The following is a 22,110-nucleotide window of genomic DNA, read 5'->3' as shown; positions in this document are numbered from 1 at the left end:
TTTATGAACTCTCTGCCTACCCCTATGTCTTCAAGGTTTTTACCTACTTTCTTTTCCAATAGATTTAGTGTTTCTGTTTTAACATTAAGGTCTGTGATCCACTTTGACTTGAGTTTGGTGCATGGTGATAGACTTGGGTCTATTTTCCGTCTTTGGTAGGTGGCAAGCCAATTTTTCCCACACCATTTATTAAAGAGGTGATCGTTCTTCCAGTGAGTTCCCTTGGCTTCTTAAATACACCATTTCAATCCTCTCTCTCACCCTGTTGTTCTCCATCTGCGTGTGTCTTTGTCAAATTTCCCCTTTTCATCAGTTGTATTAAGTTAGGGTGGACCTTAATTTACATCATAAACTGGCTACAATTTTAAAGACTTGATGTAGTGGGTTGTGTCCAGATGTCCTTCCAAAGCCTCATGCAGTCAGAAGTGGGGTTTTTTTCTAAAATGGCTGGATCTAGAGTGTGTGACTCTGGAATTGGTTCATGGTGCAGTGCTAGGCTCAAGGGCACTAGGATTAAGGGTGTGAATGCTACCCGCCCTGACTAGCCTGGATAAAATAAAAGGGGCAGAAAGATGCTGCTAAGGTCCCTTCCTTGCTTGCTCTTGCTGCCTTCTGTTTGCCATGAACTTGTTCTCCTCCATGATCCTCCTCTGCCAAGCTGCACTGCCTTAGAGCCAGTTGATAATGGGCCAAAACCTCTACAAACTGAGAGCGAAATAAACCTTTCCCTTTTTAACTTTATTTTTTCTTTTTGAGACAGGGTCTTATTATGCAATTCAGTCTGGCCTTGAGCTGACTTTGTATCCCAGGCTGGCCTTGAACTTGCAATGATCCTCCTGCCTCAGCCTCCTGAGTGCTGGGACTACAGGCATAAGCCACCATGCATGCCTCCCCCTTTAACTTTGAGTGTCAGGTATTTTGTCTCAGTAACAAGAGAAAAGTAGCTAAGACACCTGATTTTCCAATAAAGTCGTCTTCTGAGGTCCTGGGAGTTATGGCTGAAACATTTGGGAGGTGGGGCATAATTCAGCCTATCACAGCTAGAATCAAGTCATCCATTTAAAGTAACTAATCACATAACTCGCTGTGCCTGATGTTAGGAGAATCAGAGATACTCTCTTTGGTGGCACAATCAGTACCTTCTTTGATCTCCTGTGAACAATACAGTAGTTAGCACAAAGTTAGTGCGCTATAACCATTTATTGATTGCATCGAAGATGGATAAAGGAAGAAAAATAATTCCAATATTAACTTCTCAAACTAATTTCCCAGCTGTTGCCCCACCTACTGAATTCAGGATCCATTTCTAACAAGATTCTGAAAAGCTAGAGAAGCAGAGAAGAGTCAGTGTCTTCTTGGTGCCTCAACACAACCTCACTTGCTTGTAACGTCACCAGCAGTGACTATCCCAGGTTACTTAAGAGCAGAAGTGACCCTTCATCCTACGTTCTGTGTGAGCAAAGCATTGTGCTTGGTATCGTCTTATCTCATGCTTTCTTTATAATAACTGTAGGTGGGAGCATCATCATCATCATCATTGTCATCATTCTTCCGATGTAGAGACTCAGACCAGACTGTCACAGTAATTAAGCAGTGGGGTCATAATGCAGACCCAGGTCTTTCCGCCTGTGTATCTGCTGAGTGGGCATTTTGCCCACTATTTGGAAGCAGGCTCTAGATGGACTTGCAGGGCTCTGTCAAGGCCCTTCATAAAGTTGCTGCCTCGCTTGGTAAAGGAATCCCAGTAGAACTGCGAAGGCAGGAATCTGAGTCTACAGCAACGTCTTTGTTTACCGCAGGAGTCATACTTTTCTTACGTAGCCTAATGGGACACTCACCTAAGTTGATCTTCTATCACCCAGTTTAAACCTGACAACTTCCTCTTTAAATTTCCAGCTGTCAGCGTGTGGATAGGCTCTATTTTATAAATGACATAGCCCCTGTCAGGAGTGAAAGACTGGAGACATTACCTCTGTCTTTTTTCTTACGGACTATGTATAACCTAGGAACCCTCATATCAGTTGTTGGAAGCTCACTGTGTCATCTAACTAGAGTGTCTGTGGAGAAACGGGGCACAGTCAGCTCCGTCTTTTCCTTTTAAAAGGAAGAAATCCAGGTTGAGAGAATTATGTAATTGGCCTGATTTTGTTGATGCTAGGGCTAGAACGCAAGAATCCTAAATATCATGCTTATTTCCAGAAAAGATGAAAGGTCAGGATGTCTTGTTTAGGTTCATCTACTAAGAGAACCAGAGACATTATTATCACTATATCAGGCCTGTATCAATCTCCAATCAATCAATGAATTCTCCAATAAATCAAGTAATATCTTTTGAGTATTATGTGTGAGACACTGTCAGATGTTACAGAAGATCAACTAGACAGTTTTAGCTCTGGAAACTGATGCTCCAGTTGTGATCCTGGGCTGGAGTGTGGAGCAGTTGCCTACAATCTAATATGATCTGTCATCTTAGTTCATACAATCCAGAATCTTTCAATATAACAGGCCAACCTGAGGTTGCCAGATGAGTTTATCCCTGTCTGGCAAAGCCTAAAGCTATGGAAACTGAAATCATTAAAGAAGATTTGAGTTGGGGCAGTATACGACCTCTAAACCATCCTTTACCCAGGGTAAGTTACTTACTTGTCTGAATCATTTTTCTCATGGATGAGTATGAAGTTATGAATGTCAACCATGCGTGATTACAGAGGAACTGATATAGTCATGTAAAATGCCCAGGTGAGAGTAAGTATTCAATGAAGAGTAGCTACAGTATCATTATCATCTCTATCAATAGATCTAAATTGGACTGTAGGCCCAGGTATGTAAAATACAGGTATCTTGGAAATAAAGATAATACTCAGTTTCGTAGAGGTTTGAAGGAAGAGTAGTACACAACTTCTATGGTAGACAGGGATAAAAAGCAATGACTGTTTCTCCATACACATATCTTCATCAAACTTGGTTTATTAACAGGGATATGCCTCTTCAAGTTTGAGGTTTTACTGGTTAGCTTTCTTATTGCTAGGACGAAATACCCAACACTCACAATTTAAAGGAAGAAATAATTTATGTGATTCACAGTTTCAGATGTGTCAGTCCATGGTTTTCTGACTTCAAGACAGGCACATGATAGCAGGGGGGTGTGGTGGAGCAAAGCTGCTCACTTCATGGCAGCTGGGGAGCAGAGGGGAACAGTGTCAGAGAGGAAGGGGCCAGGGGCCAGATACAGTATCCAAGATCGTGCCTCTATGACCTATGAAGAAGATTCAGAAGAGTGCTTTATTAATCCTCTGGGTGGTTCTCAAGCCAGTCAAGTTGGCAATCTAGCTTAACTGTCACATTTCACCTTTTGTCAACTTGACATCCAACCACATCTCCTTAAACCATACTTAATTTCAAAATAAACACAAAACCATAATTCTGCCTAATGTGATATATATATATATCTCATATACAACTAAAAACACACTAAGCCCTTCCATAAAGTCTAAACAGTTCCAGCATTGCCAAAAGTCCAATTCTAAAGCTTCCTCTGACACTGAAGGCAGACACTTCGCTGAAACTCCTATAAAATTCAGAAAGCAAGTTACATATTTCCAATATGCAATGGGATAGGGTAAATATACCTGCTCCAAAAAGGAAAATTAGGGAGATAAGAAAGAATAGGAACAAACCAGAAATGGAACAAATGGAACAAAGAATAGGAACAAAATAGAAATGCAGCAAGGTAAACATTAAGTCTGTAGCTGTTCATGTTCTGTGATTCATTTTTAGAATTCTTTCATGAAAAAGAGAACTTAAACTGAATAGCATCCTTTGTGGGAAGACAGGGTTAGCATCCCCTTGGGTCTTCCAGAATTTGCATAGAATGACAAGGTAGAAAATGAGAAATACCCTTGGCACAGCAATTTTCAAATTCTACTTGTAGGACAGAAGGGTTGTATTTTAAATTTTTCTAATAGACTAGCTCTCCTAACCACCTTTGTCCATTATTCTATTCATGCAATCCATCATCAATGAATATATGAATATTTATGGGTAGCTCTAATATGTATAGCACTTTAGCAGGCAATTCCGTTAAAGACTATTCCAGTATTCTGTGAACAAATATCAGTGGGCTCCCATGACCCTCTCAGAGGCCAACTTTTAACCTGATTAATTGGGCTTACAATATCACCAGGCGAGCTATAGCGGGGAAACAAAAAAATGAGGCATTATCACCAAGGCAATGAGTTAGAAACACAAGCACAAGCCAGTCTCCCAACTGTCATAACAGAGAGGTCTGCAGGCACGGCTGAGTGAAGGGGCAGGAAAAGAAAAGGCACAGGGAACTCAGCCTTGATACTGGTAGGTCATTCCAGAAAATTTTCAAATTGTTTTCATTTTTTATCTTAATTAATATTTAACACTGTGACAATGCAAAGAGCCCAAGATTTCTGCACCCCAACATTTTAAGCACTTCTATTTTATATGAAAACCCCAGAGAAGAGGCTGTATGCATGTTTTCTGGTTCTAAACCTCCTTCTTCAAAGCTGGAGAAGACAGAAGTTCAAGTGATTGAACTAGGATGTGCTTGGTAGGAAGAGCTCCCTATCAAATGCTCCTGTTTCCCATTCAAGCCATAACCAATTAAGAGGTAGATAAGGGAATCTTGCAGGAGAAAGTCACTTATTAGGTCGTGAACTTCTTTACTGATCCAGTCTTAGACAGCAGTGGTCAGATTGCATAGTAAGCACTCCATCTGGCTTCCTGTATTGTGATCTAGCCTATGGCCAGTCTGATTTGCTTCACTGTAGAAAACAGCAGGAAGTGTTCAGCCTGCAGTGGGGAAAATTTCAAAAACAGGCTTAGCAGAGATGGAAACATGTGTCCTGTTCCTCCTGCTGCTTACGGATCCACTGTGTACTGGCTGGCCACTTTTCCTTTCCTGGAGAAGAGGAAGTGAAGATGAAGAGAGGTCAGGAGTGTGTTTCTAAAAAGTGGTTCTCAAAGTGTGGTCTGAGGACCCGCAATATGCTCAGCATCAGAGTACTTGTGAAATATGCAAATTCTCAGACCCCAGACAGACTGAAATAGGAGCACTGGGTCCAACTGTCTGTGTTTTCATGAGTCTTCCAAGTGATTTCAATGCTCCCTAGTGTTTGAAGGCCATGACCCTAAATAATGACTTCTTCAGGGCATTCTTAAATGTCATTTCCCAGATCTTTCTCCAGACCAGTTATATGAGCACCTCTGATCCTGAGACTAAGTATCAGTTTGATACTTAGGTCAGGTGATAAAGCTCTTCCTACCAAGCACATACTTAGGTTAGGAGTGGATAGGAGAGCTTTTTCAGACCTAGAAGGTATTTGAGATAACTCTTTCATGGATACATTTGTGGGTCTACACACACACATACATTACTGGAGAGCTGTTTCCTGCAGTTTCCAAGACTGGTTCTTTCCAATTCAGGGTCCAGGGGACATTTGATTGGCATGGCTGAGAGAGCACATGCAACTGGCATTTGGTGGGATAAAGCCAGGTTTGCTGCTAAACATCCAACAATACCTGGGACAGCCCCTAGCAACAAAGAATTATCCACTATAAAGTATCAGTAGGGCTGAGATTGAAAAATTCTGCTCTGCACAATATATCTCTGAACCTATCATATAATTGTATATACTAACAATTAAATATAATAAGTCTGCATTTTAAAATGATTTACAGGACCTTCTCCTATAAATCAGACTGACTTTTCTCTTCTCCATTTAAAGTAAATGAAGAATGTTAGGGATCTTTATTTAACATTTCTTCAGTTTTCTCCTTAGTGATTTCATTTCAGGGTAGATATCTAAATTACAGGCAGATAAAGGCTATCCACCATGTGTCTCTTCTCACTTTGCAAGACACCTTGCACGGTCTCCCTTGTGGACACATACTTGACTGGTGCTATTTGAAGTGATTGAATTACCTTTTCTTAATTGGGAAATGCAAGGCTTTTAAATGCCAGTGCTCCCTTACTTCTCCTTGCTATGATTTCAAAACCATATTAGGATGTGCATCCTTTGGATTCTGTGGTTCTGTATCTCTACATGCCACCTCTCTGGTGATATCGTTGGAACTCCAGAGCAGCCCCATGGCAGTAAGTGATCTCCATGCGCCAAGATCCCCCAACAGACTTTTCTCCTCCTCCCTTTTATTTAACGTTTCCAGGAGAACGTGTATACATTTCCTGATCCATGTATTTCCTGTAGGGTTGCCGGATAAATAAACAACAGAAAATTCCCAGATAAATTTGGATATCAGATAAACAAGGAATGATTTTTTAGTAGCAGTGTGTTCCAAACATTTCTCTCTACCTACTGACAGTATTTGATTATTTTGCTAAATCTGGCCACTGTAATTGATTTCATGGGCATTTCTTAACTTTTTCCTTAGTATGTCATCTCCTTGAGGAAATTTACATTTTTTCAGTAAAATTACTAGATAGTTTTCTATTAGAATGGGGGCTGACGTGTAGATGTCACACACCACAACAAGCATAGCAGTTACTAAATTATTCATATCCTGAAAATACATTGGAAAATAGGCCCTGCTCTGAGCCTCCTAAGTGGCCTCTAACCTCTCCCCACCTCTTCTTGAGTCACCAACTGAGGCGTGGACACCTGACACTTCTGATTGGTCACCGTCTGGATGCAGTTCTGTGAATTATTTTTCATATCAGCCCTAAGTGTGTCTCTCAGTTTGAAGTACATCATGATTCCCCAGGGAGAAGGATCCAGAAATAATTACATCCTGTACAGATATTTGAATAAACGCATTTTCAAAGTTGTGCACCCTTCCATCTCATTTCATGATCGTACCTTCTCCTCATCTCTCTCCTTGTGAAGTAAACAGTCATGGAGCCTCTTTCTTCCCTTTCTGGAGGTTGCGCTGCTACCATAACAATTCCGCAGCTTTCCCATGGGATTAGCCATGGTGCGATTTACTTTTCAAGGAGGGCCCATTTATCTTCTCCCTGACAAATTTCAACACATGCACAGCCCTAGCATGAACATTTCTGCAGATTAATCCCTCACCCTTCTGAAAGAGAAGAATTATTCTCAAACAATCTATTTCAATACAGAGTTCCTGGTGTGAAGTTAATTTCCACAAACCTACCAAAACGCCATCTGAGTTATTCACTGAGGACAACAGATGCCCTCTGGCTTGTAGTTTTTCATCCTTATTGTTTAAATGTAAACAGCCAAGAAAGACAGGGCAAAGTGTGGTTTAAAAAAAAAAAACTGTTTCTTGCACGCTCTTGGAATGCTGTGTGCAACAGTCTGTGGTCATTAAGCATCACTAAATATTCAGCATCTACAATAACGAGTACATGTACATATTATGCAATGGATGGGGACAGTTTGTAGACACATATAGTCAGGCATGATGTAATTTTTCAAAAAGATTTGCAAAATCAGCTCCGTGGTTAGAACAGTATGTGCAAGAAGCAAAGAGGCAACAGTGCATTATAAGATATGCTTGTGTTTTGCTGTAAGAAGACATTAACAGGGGCTGGGGATTTAGCTCAGCGGCACAGGGCCTGCCTGGCAAACGCAAGGTCATGAGTTCAATTCCCAGTACTGGAAAAAAAAAACAACAACAAAAAAAGAAGACATTAACACTTGATCATTAAAAATAGCTTTAAAAAGAGGAAAATTGTAGGGCAAATACAGAGTAATATACCCCAGAAAATTTACCACCTACCACAAATACAACACAGGGAAAAGCAAGTATAAATGAATAAAATAGCAAGAGAGATAGTAGAGGGCCTCAGGCTGAATATGAATCAGCAATTCAGTGCTATTGTGATAAAAGTCAATATGATACCAGCACAAATCAATAGGAGTTGAGAAGCAAGGTTGAAACATAATTTTTCTTCTCTCTTTCCCATTAGTCAGAGAAAAGAAAATATCCTGATTTGGATAACGCATTAAAAAAAAAAAAACTGTGGGACCCACCACATTCAAAGAAAAACACAGTAGCCTAGCTAAGATGGAAAAGAAGTATGAAGAGGAAACATGAGCACACTTTTAAAAAGTGGCCCAGGGTGCCTTGAAGGCCAGTTTTCAGTATCTAGTGTTTGAGGCTAATGCTGGTCAAAGATTCTGAAGATGAAAGTTAGGGCCGTGGGAGGGACTCACTCTCCATTTCCTGAAAGTCTGTGTAGCCAGCAACCAGGCTCTGTATCACGACTTTCCCCTTAGCTGTGATTGTAAAAGTAACCCACCATATTTTGTCATCAATGTATGAATACTGCTAGACTGAAGCTGGGTGTGGTGGTGCACACTTGTAATCCCAACACTCGGGAGGCTGAGGCAGGAGGATTGTTGCAAATTTGAGGCCAGCCTGGGCTACAATGTAGGCTCAAGGCCTGCCTGAACTTCATAGTGAGACCCTGTCTCAAAAAGGCAAAAAAGAAAAAAGAAAAAAATTGCTAGACTGGTGTCTTGGTACTGCCTATGATCTTACATTTTATGGAAAAAGACTAATTAAAGAATGGATTAAGGAAAGGTTCACCAAAAATAATTGAGTGCAGTATCCTGGACAAAAAGATTGGAATGTGAGTCCTTATACTTTCCACTCTTTTCCTATTACTTATTTTTGTATTTTTGTCTCACTGATGTATCCTTTTAAAGTCTAGTACAAAACAATTACTTGTGTCTCAGTCTCCCCAAATAGTCCTTGCCACACCTACCTTGAGAAGCTCTTTTAAACCCCAAAGTATCAAAAAATAAAATAAAATAAACCCCAAAGTATCTAAGACTGGAGGTCTGGTCAACAATATAATATACTTTTTCAGAAAAAAAACTACTCGTTGTGTTTAGGCTATAAATTTTTTGTTATATCTCTGGATTAGTCGACCTAAATGTGTATGTCACAATAGCATAGTGCTAACAATCAAGCTTTATATTCTGTACGCACAAAATGGAAAGAATTTGGCCTCCAAAGGAGTTAAAGAAATCAGTTATACTTTGCAGATGCAGTGTTGTAACAGATATTTCAGTTTTTCAATCAAGTACAAATTTCTTTCTCCGTCTTCCAGTGGTTCTGGCTAGTATCATACTCCAGTTTAAAACCGTTTCTCTTAAAGTCAATTTATCTAATCACCATTCTGGTCTAATAACACCTTCATATTTCTTTATACACTTCTCATCTGAACAATATAATGTTTAGTTTTGGAATCATGCAATACATGCATTCTTATGCGACTTCCTCTTTTTTCCCCCCACTAAACAGTTTATGAATTATAACCATGTCAGACTGTGTTGTTGTTATTCACCCACTTTTCACTACTTTTCAGTGTCCCATGGTTATTTTACCACAGTGATATTACCCATCCTATTGTCAATGCACATGCGAGTGTTTCCTTTTCATTTATTTTTTTAATTTATTTTACTATTACAGATAGTATAACCATAGACATAAGGAGTGAACAAAAGGTACACTGAGTGGTTAAATTTTTAAAATTTTATTGAAGTAAAGACAGAGTACTACCATTAATTCCCTTCATAATACTCTCCTTACTTTGAAACATTTATCCCATCATTCTTGCCACTTTCTGAAGCAGTTCCGGGAGTCTTCTTTCACGAGTGTCTTTAGTTGTACGACTGTGGCTGCCTCAATGCCTTGAATTGATGCAAAGCATTTATCTTTCATGGTCGTTTTGACTTTGAGGAAGAGCCTGCAGTCACGTGGTGCCAGATCCAGTGAATAAGGTAGAGGAGGACACACTGGAAAGTTTTTATTTGGTACAAATTTCCACAGTTGATCAATGAGTGGTATATTTAATTTCATGATAGTGTTAGAAATACATGATTGACACCAACAGAGACCTAATAGCTTTCTGAAAAATCAGCATCTTAAAACAACTGAACCAGGTCCAGGTCCAGGTCCAGGAGCTGTAGTTGCTATTGACCCCAGAGCTGGAATTCCACCCTGGATAGAAGTCTGCATCAGAGGAGGAATGTCCTTCCTGGGTCTTTTGCCAAACGCTGAGGCCGAGGGGCTGGAGGGTTCTGTTGGTTCAGCAGAACATTCAGTCTTGGGCAGAGCCCAGGGTCAGGGCCAGAGACAGGGCCAGGGCCAGAGATACACTGAGATTTGCCTGGGATCAGTGGAGTGACCTATATCTTGCAATGTAGAATTTTCCAGGCAGTCTCAGAATCTGTGATTCTCATGACCACTAGTACCTGTAACAGCGCATAAGCCAGTTGTGGGTTTTGAAGTAATATATTTCGAGTTTCCTGGTGACTATTTTACACACAGCACTTCATCTGCTTCATCAGCTCGAATATTTGCTCTGGAGGAAGACTGGCCACTGCTCTGGTAGTCGATTCAGGGGCATCTTTTGGATTGATAGGATCCCCATGAGGAGAGTCAGTGATGGGCCCTGCGGGCCCTGCACTCTTTAACTCCCTCTTTATTCTTTTCACTGGCAACACTGTCCACCCAAAGCGCTCTCCCACTGACCTCATGCTTGTTGAGGTTCTGCACGGCACTAAGCATGGCCTGGGTCTAATCCCCTGATCTGGGTACTCGCAGAAGCCATAATCCTTGGGCTTTCCTGTCTCTCTATCATATACAAGCCAGAAACTGACAACAGAACCAACCTCCGACAAAATGTCCTTTAACTGCTCCTCAGTTGCCTCATACGCAATGTTTCCCATGAACACGGAACGCAGTGATCGATCCATTGCCGGGTCTCTCACTTGCAAGCTCCACATGATTCTAGTTTTCCACACAGCCGATACTGGGTTCTTCCAAGAGTTCGATATTTATATTTTTCTAAGTTCTTGTTTACAGTGGCCAGCTGCAGAGTTGGATGAGGAAGCGTGCAGAGGGTGTCTGCACACTGGAGACCGAAGGAATCAGTCCAGGGTCTGGAGTTCACTGCCGTGTTTCGTGCAAATCTGTATCAGGGGGCCGATGGGTCTGTGAAGCAAGGCTGATGAGTCTATGCCTGAAGGCCAAAGGATCCAAGGCGGAAGTCGAACAGTCTGCACTAGAAGGCAGGAGACATCATCCAAGCTGAAGGTGAAGACTGGAGCTCCTCCAAAGAATGGAACATCTCTGTCTTTCCTTGTTTCCCTAATATATCATCTAGGCAATGATCTACCCTAGGGTGGCTGCTCTGTGACCTAGGGTGTAGAATTGCTGAGCCAACTGCTGAGCCAAGTTTAGTTAAGCTTCTAAACTTTTCAAGTTGACACAAGGAACCACTACAATGACCAATGATGTTGAACATTTTTTCTTTTTTTTGAACAGGGAGGGCCTGGGATATAGCTCAGTGGCACAAGTGCCTGCCTGGTAAGTGCAAGGTCCTAAGTTTGATTCCCTGGTATAAAAAAAAAAAAAAATTAAATAGGGAATTGCTCTGGCTAATGTTTCCAAAACTATGCTGAGTAGGAGTGGTGATAGTGGACATCTTTTTCTTGTTCCTGATTTTAGATTAAAAGCTTTCAGTTTTTGTTCATTTAGTATGATATTGGCTGTTGATTTCTCATAGATGGATTTTATCAGATTGAAGTAACCCCATCTATTCTAATTGCCTGTAGGATTTTTATGATGAATGAGTGTTGGACTATGTCAAAAGCTTTTTCTGCATCTATTAAGATGATCCTGTGATTTTAGTCTTTGGCTCTGGTGATAAGGTGTATTACATTTATTGACCTGTGAATGTGGAACCATCCCTGCTTTCCTGGGATGAATCCCACCTGGTCATGATGTATAATCTTCTTGATGAGTTTGCTAGTATTTCTGGAGGATTTGTGCATCTGTATTCATTAGGGATACTGGCCTGTGGTTCTCCTTTGAGATTTTTTTTTTTTTTTTTTTTAGGTGCTGGGAATTGAACTCATGACCTTGCACTCACCAGGCAGGTGCTTGTGCCACTGAGCTATATCCCCAACACTATAGTCCTCTTTTTTGGTTGGATCTTTCTCTAGTTTTGGTAACAATGTAATACTTACCTCCAGGAATGAGTTAGGGAGAATTGCTTCCCTTTCAATTTCATTAAAGAGTTTGAGAAGTATTGGCATTAAACCTTCTCTAAATTTCTTGTAGAATTCATCTGTGAACCCATCAGGACCTGGGCTTTTCTTTGTTAGTAAGTTTTTCCTCATGTTTTCAATTTTATTGACTGATACTGGGTTACTGAGGATTTTTACATCTTCTTGATTCAGCTTTGGTAATTCATATATTTCTAGGAATCTGTCCATTTCTCCTGTGTTTTCCATCCTATGGGCTTTGGGCTTGACTTTCTCTTCCTTTTCTAGAAGCTTGAGGTGCAGCATAAGGTTGTTTATTTGTGCTCATTCTGTTTTCCTGATGTGAGAAGTCACTGCTATCAGTCTTACATTGTATTCCCTTGCCTCATCTTGCAGCTGTTGAATTGTTACTTCCTGATTTCTTGTTATTTTTAAGAGAGTGTTCCTTTCATGATCACTAGCTGTAATGCTGTCTTCAAGGTCTAAAAGTCTATCTTTAGTTTCATTCAAGCAGTTTTGCTAGCTTTCAATGGAATTTTTAATTTCCTGGATATCTGTTTGTATCTGTTTCATGCATCTGAATTCTTTTGTATATTGTTCATTCAAGGTTCCCACCATTTTTCTCCAAAAATTTGGTTCTGTCTGTAGCTGTAGCCCCATTGGTGTGCATAGCCCTGGGATGGATGGAAAGTTGGAGGCTCGGACATGGCCCCTGAGCCATCACCATGCCAAGCACTGACTGTGAGCTAGGCAGTGCCAGCTCCTTTCCCTCACACCTCGGCTGCTTCCCACACCAGGCTGGGTCTGGTCCTGCAGGTAGTGATTATTCAGAAGTCATATGTACCTCCAAATAATGGGCACTGTTATTAGGATTAAGTAGCCTAATACAAAAGATAAGAATATTGAACATAAACCCACTTCATCGTAAGATTGCTATAACAGTCTATTTTCTGTTGCTGTAACAAAACATCCAAGGCTAAGTATTTTATTAAATATAAAAGAGTTTTTTAGCTTACAGTTTAGGGCCTCTAAGTCCACGATCAGGCATTTGGCATTAGCCATATCCATTTGGCCTCACAGAAGGTGGCATCACAATGACAAGACAGCAACACAGGAGACTGTATGGTGAGACTGAGCTCAGGATCAGTCTTCATAAAACTCTCGGGTACTAATGAGGGTCCCAAGAGAACTACATTAGTCCCTTCCTAGGGTCCCCAGTGACTGAAACACCTTCACTAGGCCCCACCTCTTAAAAGTTCTACTGCCCCTGACACTTTCACACTAAGGTGCAAGCTATCAGCATTTGAACTTTTAGGGAAAAACCCCATCCAAGCAGGGGCCAAAACTGCTTTCTCAATCACCTTTCAAATAGTGCCTTAAACATGGTGGACATGTAGTGCATGTATTTGATTCTATTTTACTTTATTTTATGTACAGAAATTTAACAAATTATTTTGTGATCAATACAAAAGAATCAGGGGCTGGGGATTTAGCTCAGTGGCAAAAGCACCTGCCTGGCAAGCACAAGGTCGTGAGTTCGGTTCCCGGTACCAGAGAAAAACCAAAAAAGAAAAAAACAAAAAAAAAAAGAATCAGTTCTGTAAAGCTCATAGTGCACTCATGCATGTGCAAATGCACACATGCATGCACACACATGCACACATGTACATGTGCACAAACACACACTCAAGCATATTAAGAGTAATAGGACTAGGTCCAGATGTATACAAAATATATTCCATACTTCAGTCTCAGCTAACTAAACCAAAACTGAAGAACGTCTCAGAAATTTCAAAAAATGCAAACATTATAGATCCAGTTTTTAAAGAAGTGGTTCTAGAATTGCCCTGCTATCAGGTTTGCATGTAAACAACCCCAGTGCTACAGAAATCCTAATGCAGAAAGAAACTTAACTGGATTCATTGCAAACAAATAGGTTTCTTCTTTTCCGGATGTGGAGTACTTGTGACAGCTCTGTATTTAACCTCACTATCTTTTCATTTAGGAAGGAATATGAGACGATGACCAGAGTCACACATCTAGGGACAAACATGTCATGTTATTCGCCTGTCATAGTTAAGAAAAGTTTTAAGATAGTGTTGGAGAATCTACTTTGAAAATGAAGGAGTGTGTATTGAATCTTCAGTACAGTGATAATGTGTTTTCTACCAGCTCCTCAGTGGTGAGAAAGTGACTACCTCTTAAATTCAGTGCTTGTGTCTAAATGACTCATGAGTCTAGAGACAGTGTCTTAAGAACCACTTTTTGAAAGTCTCCCTGAGGCTGCCCCAGTGTATTAATAGCTAAGACATGTGCTAGGATACTGTCAAATGAGAATTTAAGGCGAAAAAGACCTTATTTATCTTACCAGAAAAATGGTATTAGAAGAGTAATATTTAGTTTCATTTATTGACTTTTTAAACTTTCTAACAGCCAGTAGCCTTCTTGTGTCTAGTTTTGTAATCTTCTGATCTTTCTTCCAACTTTCTAAACACTGTATTTTTTTAAAGATTATTATTTCTTTGAGCAGAGATTGGAAAATGTCTTATTGAGAAGCACTTTCAGGTTACCTACAATTCGGTGAAAAGATTCTTACTCTTCTTGTTGAAATTTTGCATTGCTATGATATTGAGAGAAATATTGATCTATATGAGCATATTTTAAAACTACTTTAAGGTTCACCAGCCAACTTTTAACCTTTCTTTATGTTGCAGTTGCATAGCAAGATGCACTAAGGAGTGATTTTTGATACTATTTTCTTATTTTTCTTCTATTTAAAAATTTTTTTCTGCAGGGCATAGCGGAGCATGCCTGTAATTCCAGCACTCAGGAGGCTGAGGCAGGAGGATCGCTGTGAGTTTGAGACCGGCCTGGGCTACAAAGTGAGCTCAAGGCCAGCCTAAACTGCATAGGGAGACCCTATCTCAAAAAGACAAACAAACAAACAAATTTTCTGCTTGGAGAAAAATATCTTAAATATAGGGGCTCCAAGCAACGTGAAACAATAACCATGAGCAATACAACCACAGAACAATGACAAGAACTGTAAATATGTATTTATTTCCAACATTCTGAAGATAGTTCCTTTTCCATGGCTATATATAAAAATTGGGAAATTGAGACTAGTCATTCCCGTGTATAGAATCTCTGGAAATTCTAATCACTGTTCTTCATCAAATGACTGAATTCTCAAAGAAAATAATTTTAAGGTCTACAGCTAAAAGTATGTTGTATAACATACATTTACATGAACAGAATGGACAAATTAGAAATAAAGCACGGTCATTAGTCATGTAATTTACCTTTTATATTTCAACACTGTAAAAATTAGAATATGCATCATTCACTCCTAAGTTACTTGTGTCATTGTCAATTTTAGGAGTTAAGATCCTTCCAAAGCCCAAAAGGATCTGGAAATTAACAATGTGTCTTCACCTCTCATGTACTGTCTCAGCTCTTACTTGAGCACCAGAAGAGCTGTCCCCTTCGTGCCTCAGTTACCCTTTGCTATACAACAAACTTCTATGAAATGTGTTGGATTAAAACAATTTTCTGCCTGACTTTGCCTGGGCTTGTTCATCTGGTTACATTCAACTGGACAAAAAGATAGTCTGGAAGGTCTGAGGAAGGCTCATCTTTGTGCCTGATACCTGGAGCTGGCTGTTGGCTCGGAAGCTTCAGTTTACCTAGTGACCTCTCATCCTCCATTAAACAAAAAGTTTTTCACACGGCATTCTCAGCGCAGCATTCCAGGAATACAAAGGCAGGAAATGGAGTCATTTAAGTCCTCGTTCCTGTAATTTACACAGTGTCACATCTGGTAAATTCTTATGGGTAAACAAGTCCACAAATCAGGTGTTGAGAAAGATACTCCACTCCTGAGTAGAAGGAACAGCAAGGCTTATGGCACAGAGGACTGGATACAGGAACTGGGAGGAATTTGTGGCCCATACTTCATCTACCACACCTGATCACAAAGGTCAATTTCTCAATTCATACAGCAGGTAAGACATCTCATTCCAGGCATATAAAGTGGGCAATGCCTAATGTTCGTGTATATCAAGGATTTGAAAGACATCTTGTACAATGTATTGGGCAAAATTCTGTGCATTTTCCATGAAGATAATAATTAACCTGGAACTGTGGTGTAGTGGATTGACAACTGGTGGTTAACTTGTAAAACCCAGCTGAACTGAGTAAACATGGTGCTGGGGTGTGGGAGGCCCACCTGAGGCTTGAGGCCGGCAGCATAAGAGGCAGATCTGGACAAGAAGAAGAAAGGCTTTTAGGAACTAAAGAGGTTGTTGGGAGCTGAGAGACGCTGCTGGGAGTGGAGTGAGGCTGTTGGGAGCTGGCTAGCACAGATCCTTCATCCTGCTGGCACAGATTTTCTAGATTCCACCACCAACCTTTGGGCCTTTACAGCAAAGATCTGTGAAACAGGCCTGCATGAGATATTGTTATGGGCTCTGGGCCTCCAGCTGGACTTGTGGGTGGCACTGTTATGAGCTCTAGGTCTTCAGCTGGACTCATGCAGGACATTTCTGTGGGATCCAGGCCCTCAGTTAGATTCCTTGGTCTTAGTGTGTGGGCAGATTTCCTGCACTCTCTTGTATATGATTCTTTGAGTGGCGATTATAATAATCTTATAAAATATGTGTCCTGTATTATATTGTTTCCCCTTGCAAAAATATCCCCCAAACCAACACATGTGGTGAATAAGTTTTTCCTGAGCAAATCAAGAACTCAACATTTGGATCATGCTTTACGTTTCAATCCAATACTTACTTTGGTTTTATAACAGCTACCTTGGTGTTTTTGTAAGAATGGTGAGCGGCTTAAAATTCACCAACAGCTCACCACAGGCCTACTGGACCATCATTTCTAAAATGAAAAGTGCTTTAAATTTTTAAATATTCTTTGAAGGACTGCATGCCAAGCACTGTGATATGGGCCTTAGATTGCAAGAAATGAATGAAATGGCAGAGATGTGCCCTGGTGCTTGACAGAAAAAAAGGAAAGGAGCTTCCTCTATACTTATCTGGAAGATAACATGACTGAAATGATAATTTGGCCACTGTAAAAACACACTTTCTGTTATAATCTTTCTACAATATTTCTCAAATATCTGATTATGTCCTTGAGAAGCTACAACAAGTGAATGCATAACATTTCCCCTGAAAGCAATGTAAACAGAGACGATTGGGCAAAGACCCACTTTATGTTATTTAAATTCTAGTGATGCTATCCAGACTTTATAGCTTTGTAAACTTTCACTAGCTACTCCTTGATATATGTAAAAACAGATAAATAACAGAATTAATAGCATTTATTTTGTCTCATTCAAAGATCCCTATTATTTGCACTATAAATAACTCTGACCATTAATACTTGTCTACAGACTATAAGTTCTTTTAAATTATATCATTTTGGAAAACACTACAGTTTCACATCCCTGTCTTTCTAGGTACAGAATCTCTAGATTACACATCTCCTACACTTATGCACATGTCTTTGTGTGCTGAAAGTGGAAGATTTCTTTCCATTTTAAACATTTCCCTTGAACAATGATCAGTTTTGTGTGTGTGGTGTTTTATCTTTTAATTTATTTTAACTGCTTGAAACGAACCAGCTGCAGAGTGGGAAGTGTGTTAGCATTTATCTCAAATCTTATCTTTATTAAATCACTTGTATTATTACACTACATAAACAACTTAATAAACACAGCAAATACTTATCTAACTGGAGCCAGAAAGTCTATTGAGCCAGCCAATTTACTCTTAATTTTCTGAAAAAGATAAACCCTTCTGTATCAGTTGAGTCACTGGGGAAATTAAGTCTTCAGTTATCAAATCTGTTACTAAATTCAAAATATCCCCCATGAGCACTTGGAGAGCCTTTGATTCTCCCTTTGTATGGACACCCAGTGGACTGTGGAGTGACCTTTCTCCTCCCTCTACTTCTGAGTGTAAACACTGACAAGGTGTTTCTCTTCACCCTCCACCGGTACCTCAGTCACTTTCTCTTGCCCTTTGCCATCCTAAAGGATATTATCAAGAGATTGTTTGGTTTTCTTCAAACATTTAGTTTCATATGTACAGCGGAAGAAAAAAGAGATAGAATCTTCCCTAATCGAAGTCATACCACCATGTTCTTCATGGTCTAAAGCTGTACTGTCCACCGTGGTACTCACTAAACACAATAAAGTTCAACTTTATCAAAACGAAATAAAGTTTTACATTCTGATTTCCAGTCACCCTAGCCATGTTTCTAGAGTTTACATGGCTGCTGGCTACCTGACTGGACACCACAGGAATGGAACTTTCCCATCACTACAGGAAGTTCTTACGGAACAGTACGAATCTACAGAACAGAGAAACAACGTTAACCTCCTAAACACCTCCATTTTTTTCCTGTTCTAAGATTTTTAGTTCTAATCATATTTTAAGGTATTTTTTGATTCCTATTTTTTAGTACAAAACAATAAACTGAAGCCTCCTTTTCCTTTCATCCCTAGAGGGAATGGCTATCCTGAAACTGACAAACATCTCTTCCACTCATGTCTTTAAAATGTAGCATGGTTTTTCTCCTAAGTCAGAATGCACTCACTAAAGAGTAGTTGCATATTCTGTATGAATAACTACATTAAAATTTTTCACTCAATAGTTTAATTCAGAGATTGAGGCATGTTAAAAGCTTATTTAGTACTCCACCATAGGGTAGGTCTCAAGTCAGTTTGTATTACAGTGCATGAATATGCATTATTTAAGTAGGAATGTTTGATTTCCTGAACATTTATTAAATATGTTTAATTTTATATGTGCTTAATAATATATATTATTTCATACATTTTTATTAAATTATACATATACACCTCTCAAAAATGATATGGTTAGGTGATCAGTATATGAAAAGAAAATGGAATAAAAGTGATTTCACTTGACAATATACCCTTTTCTCTGATTCCTCACTGCCAAATTCCTACTCCCAAATAATGGCCTAGGTGATCAAGTGCTATTACAAAGGCTTCTATGCTTCTCTTTTAGGGATACTGTTTATTTAGAAGATAGTAAACAATCGCAAGATTAAAGGTATAAGATAATGAAACCTTTCAGTGAAAAGAACCGATAATCTTATCTTGCCTTAGTTTAATGCTTCTTACACTGCTTTTCATTCCGCTGGCTTCCCAGAGTGTCCTCTCTCGTCAGGGAGGTGCTTGAATAACTCACTGATGCAAGAGGAAGGAATAATCACTCTGTAGCCAGCAGGACCCAACTTACCATCTTGGAAAACAAAACAAAAAAAATAAATATTTATTTTTAATGTTTAAATTAATTGCCTGAGTTCTTATGTCATCCGGGTTAGACTCTGCCTCACACCTGTGACTTGTAGAAGAACCAGATGGACTTTTTTAGTTTGAAGATGTAAATACAGCTTCCAGTTGTCTCTCAGAGAGCTGGAAAATATGCTGGGTTCACCTCAGGCCCTACGCACCCTCCAATGGCTTTTGTTTCTGGTATGTGGTAGCCACACTGAAAAGAGGTGACATGAACTGTGCTGCTATGAGGTTTGCTATGCATGTTTCACTGTAGTCAGACAGCTTTAGCTCTTTGGGGAAGACACCTAGAAGAGGAACAACTGGGTCACATGAACTTTATAATTTTAGTTCTTTGAGAATTCTCCATACTGATTTTCATAGTGGTTGTCCTAGTTTACCTTCCCACCAGCAATGTAGAAGGGTAACTTTTACACAGCAGCTTCATCTGCATTTGTTTTTGTTTTGTGTTGTTTTGTCTTTTTGAGACAGGGTCTCGCTATGCAGTTCAGGCTGGCCTTGAGTTCACTTTGTGGCCCAGGCTGGTCTCAAACTCATAACAATCCTCCTGCCTCAGCCTCCTGAGTGCTGGGATTACAGGCCTGTGCCACCACCATGCCAGGAGCATTTGTTATTTTTTGACATTTTGATGATTGTCATTCTTTCTGTGTAAGATGGAATCTTGGTACTGTTTTAATTTGCACTTATCTAACGGTGAGAGATGTTGAACATTTTTTATGCATTTGCTGGCCATTTGTACTTCTTCTTCTGAGACGTGCCTGTTCATTTCACTTGGCCATTTCTTGATTGCATCTTTTATTTTACATGGTGTAAAATAAAATACACCATTTTTGTTTGTTTGTTTGTTCATTTTTTTAGTTCTTTATATGTTTGACACATTAGTCTTCTGTGTAAAAAATAGCTGGCAAAACTTTTTCCCATTCTACAGGTTGTGTTTTCTGATACCTTTGCTGTATAGAAGCTTTTTAATGTGATGTGATCCCATTTGCTGATTCTTGCTGCTATTTCTTACACAATCAGAGTTCTGTTTAGAAAATCCTACAAGCAGCCTATACACTCATCAATAGATGAATGAATAAAGAAAATGTGGTATCTATACATAGTGGAATACTGCTTGGCTATAAAGACAGACAAATTCAAGGCATTTATGGGAAAATGGCTGCAACTGAAAATATAATTTTAAATGAAATGAATCGGACACACAGCTTAAATACCATATAATATCTTTCATTTGAGTAAAGCAAAGTACAAAGAGCACAGTAAGGGATGCAGGGGTCTCTTGACTGTAGGAAGGGGCCAAGAGACTGAGGGGGAGGGGGAGGGAGAGGGGAGGGAGAAGTAAGTACAGTAACTTATCCCATGTACAGGATCCTAACAAACTCAATGAAGGTAAACATTATAAGGTCATGAAGATGAGGTAAGATTAATAATGTCAACAAGGATGAAATGGGGAAAGGCGATTCAGAAGAAGAGGGAGGGCGGTGGGTGAGAGGGAGAAGAAGATCAAAAGAAAAAAACCTAACATGTACCTACCTATTCCCTAAGATGAACAGAAACTTCATGTACTACAAATGTGTACTACAAACATGTAAAAATAAAAGCAGCAAAAGAGGCTATCCATACAATCAGACGCTATCAGTTGTGAGTTTATTGTCCGCTAAATACTTTACATATCTTATGTTATTTAATCCTCACAATATTCAGAGAAATGTTTTATTTTTATCTCTGTCACCTGTGACAAAACCAAGGCTCAGAGGAAAGAATAAATTGGCAAAGATTGTGCAACTAGGCAGTAGTGATAAATGCAAAGCAAACTTCTCTGAAGTCAAAGCTTTTTAAACTATACCAATTTTTTTTTTTTTTTTTCATTAGAATGAGGGCTGGGGATATGACTCGGTGGCATAAGTGCCTGCCTGGAAAGTGCAAGGTCCTGAGTTTGGTTCCTGGTACCACCCCAAAATGAATCTTCATTAGAATGAGATATTTTATCATTAAATAATCCAGAAAGTCTAGATTGTAGCCCCCATTTGGTCAAACTGGCTATGTGAAGCTGACAACAGTGTTATCACAGTTCTTTCTATATTTTGTCCCCCAAATATTCCATTGTCTCACCTGTGTACTTGGAAGATTCAATTAAAGGGTGTATAAATCATTTTCCAAGGCTAACATCATGTGAGTTTAAGTGAGAAAATCATTAACAAGTCTTAATTAGGATACACTTATTATGATAAAGACTCTAGGAAGGATAGAATAAAATAATCCTTATTCTTAAGGATCTAATAATGTGAAACAGAACCAGTAAGTCACAAATGTAAAATAAAATCAACATATAAGTATATTACATATATTCCAAATTTAGTGAATGCTGAAGGCATAAATAAACATAATCACTGAAAAGTGGGAATTTGTTGCTTAACTTTCACTTATACATGGGCACATTACCCTGTTTTTATCAAATGAGGTTGTGTGTTCCTTGAAAGCAGTTGATATTTCTTTCAGGTTTTCTCCTCACCACTGTCTACTCAGTGCCTCATATCAAATGGCTAATCAATAAATATTTCTTGCCTGGACAAAAGAATAAATTCATATGCTTTACTAACTAGAGCCTTAGGGGCTGGGGATCTAGCTCAGGGGCACAGCGCCTGCCTGGCAAGCGCAAGGTCGTGAGCTCGATTCCCGGTACTGGAAAAAAAAAATAAAATAAAAGGAAAAACAGAAAAAAACTAACTAGAGCCTTAACCACAGTACTTGTGAAGGTGA

The sequence above is a fragment of the Chinchilla lanigera genome, unplaced genomic scaffold (genome assembly GCF_000276665.1).
Source record: "Chinchilla lanigera isolate Chin_1 unplaced genomic scaffold, ChiLan1.0 scaffold00009, whole genome shotgun sequence".
NCBI classification, from domain to species: Eukaryota; Metazoa; Chordata; class Mammalia; order Rodentia; family Chinchillidae; genus Chinchilla; species Chinchilla lanigera.
Note: the sequence above shows the minus strand (reverse complement) of the source record.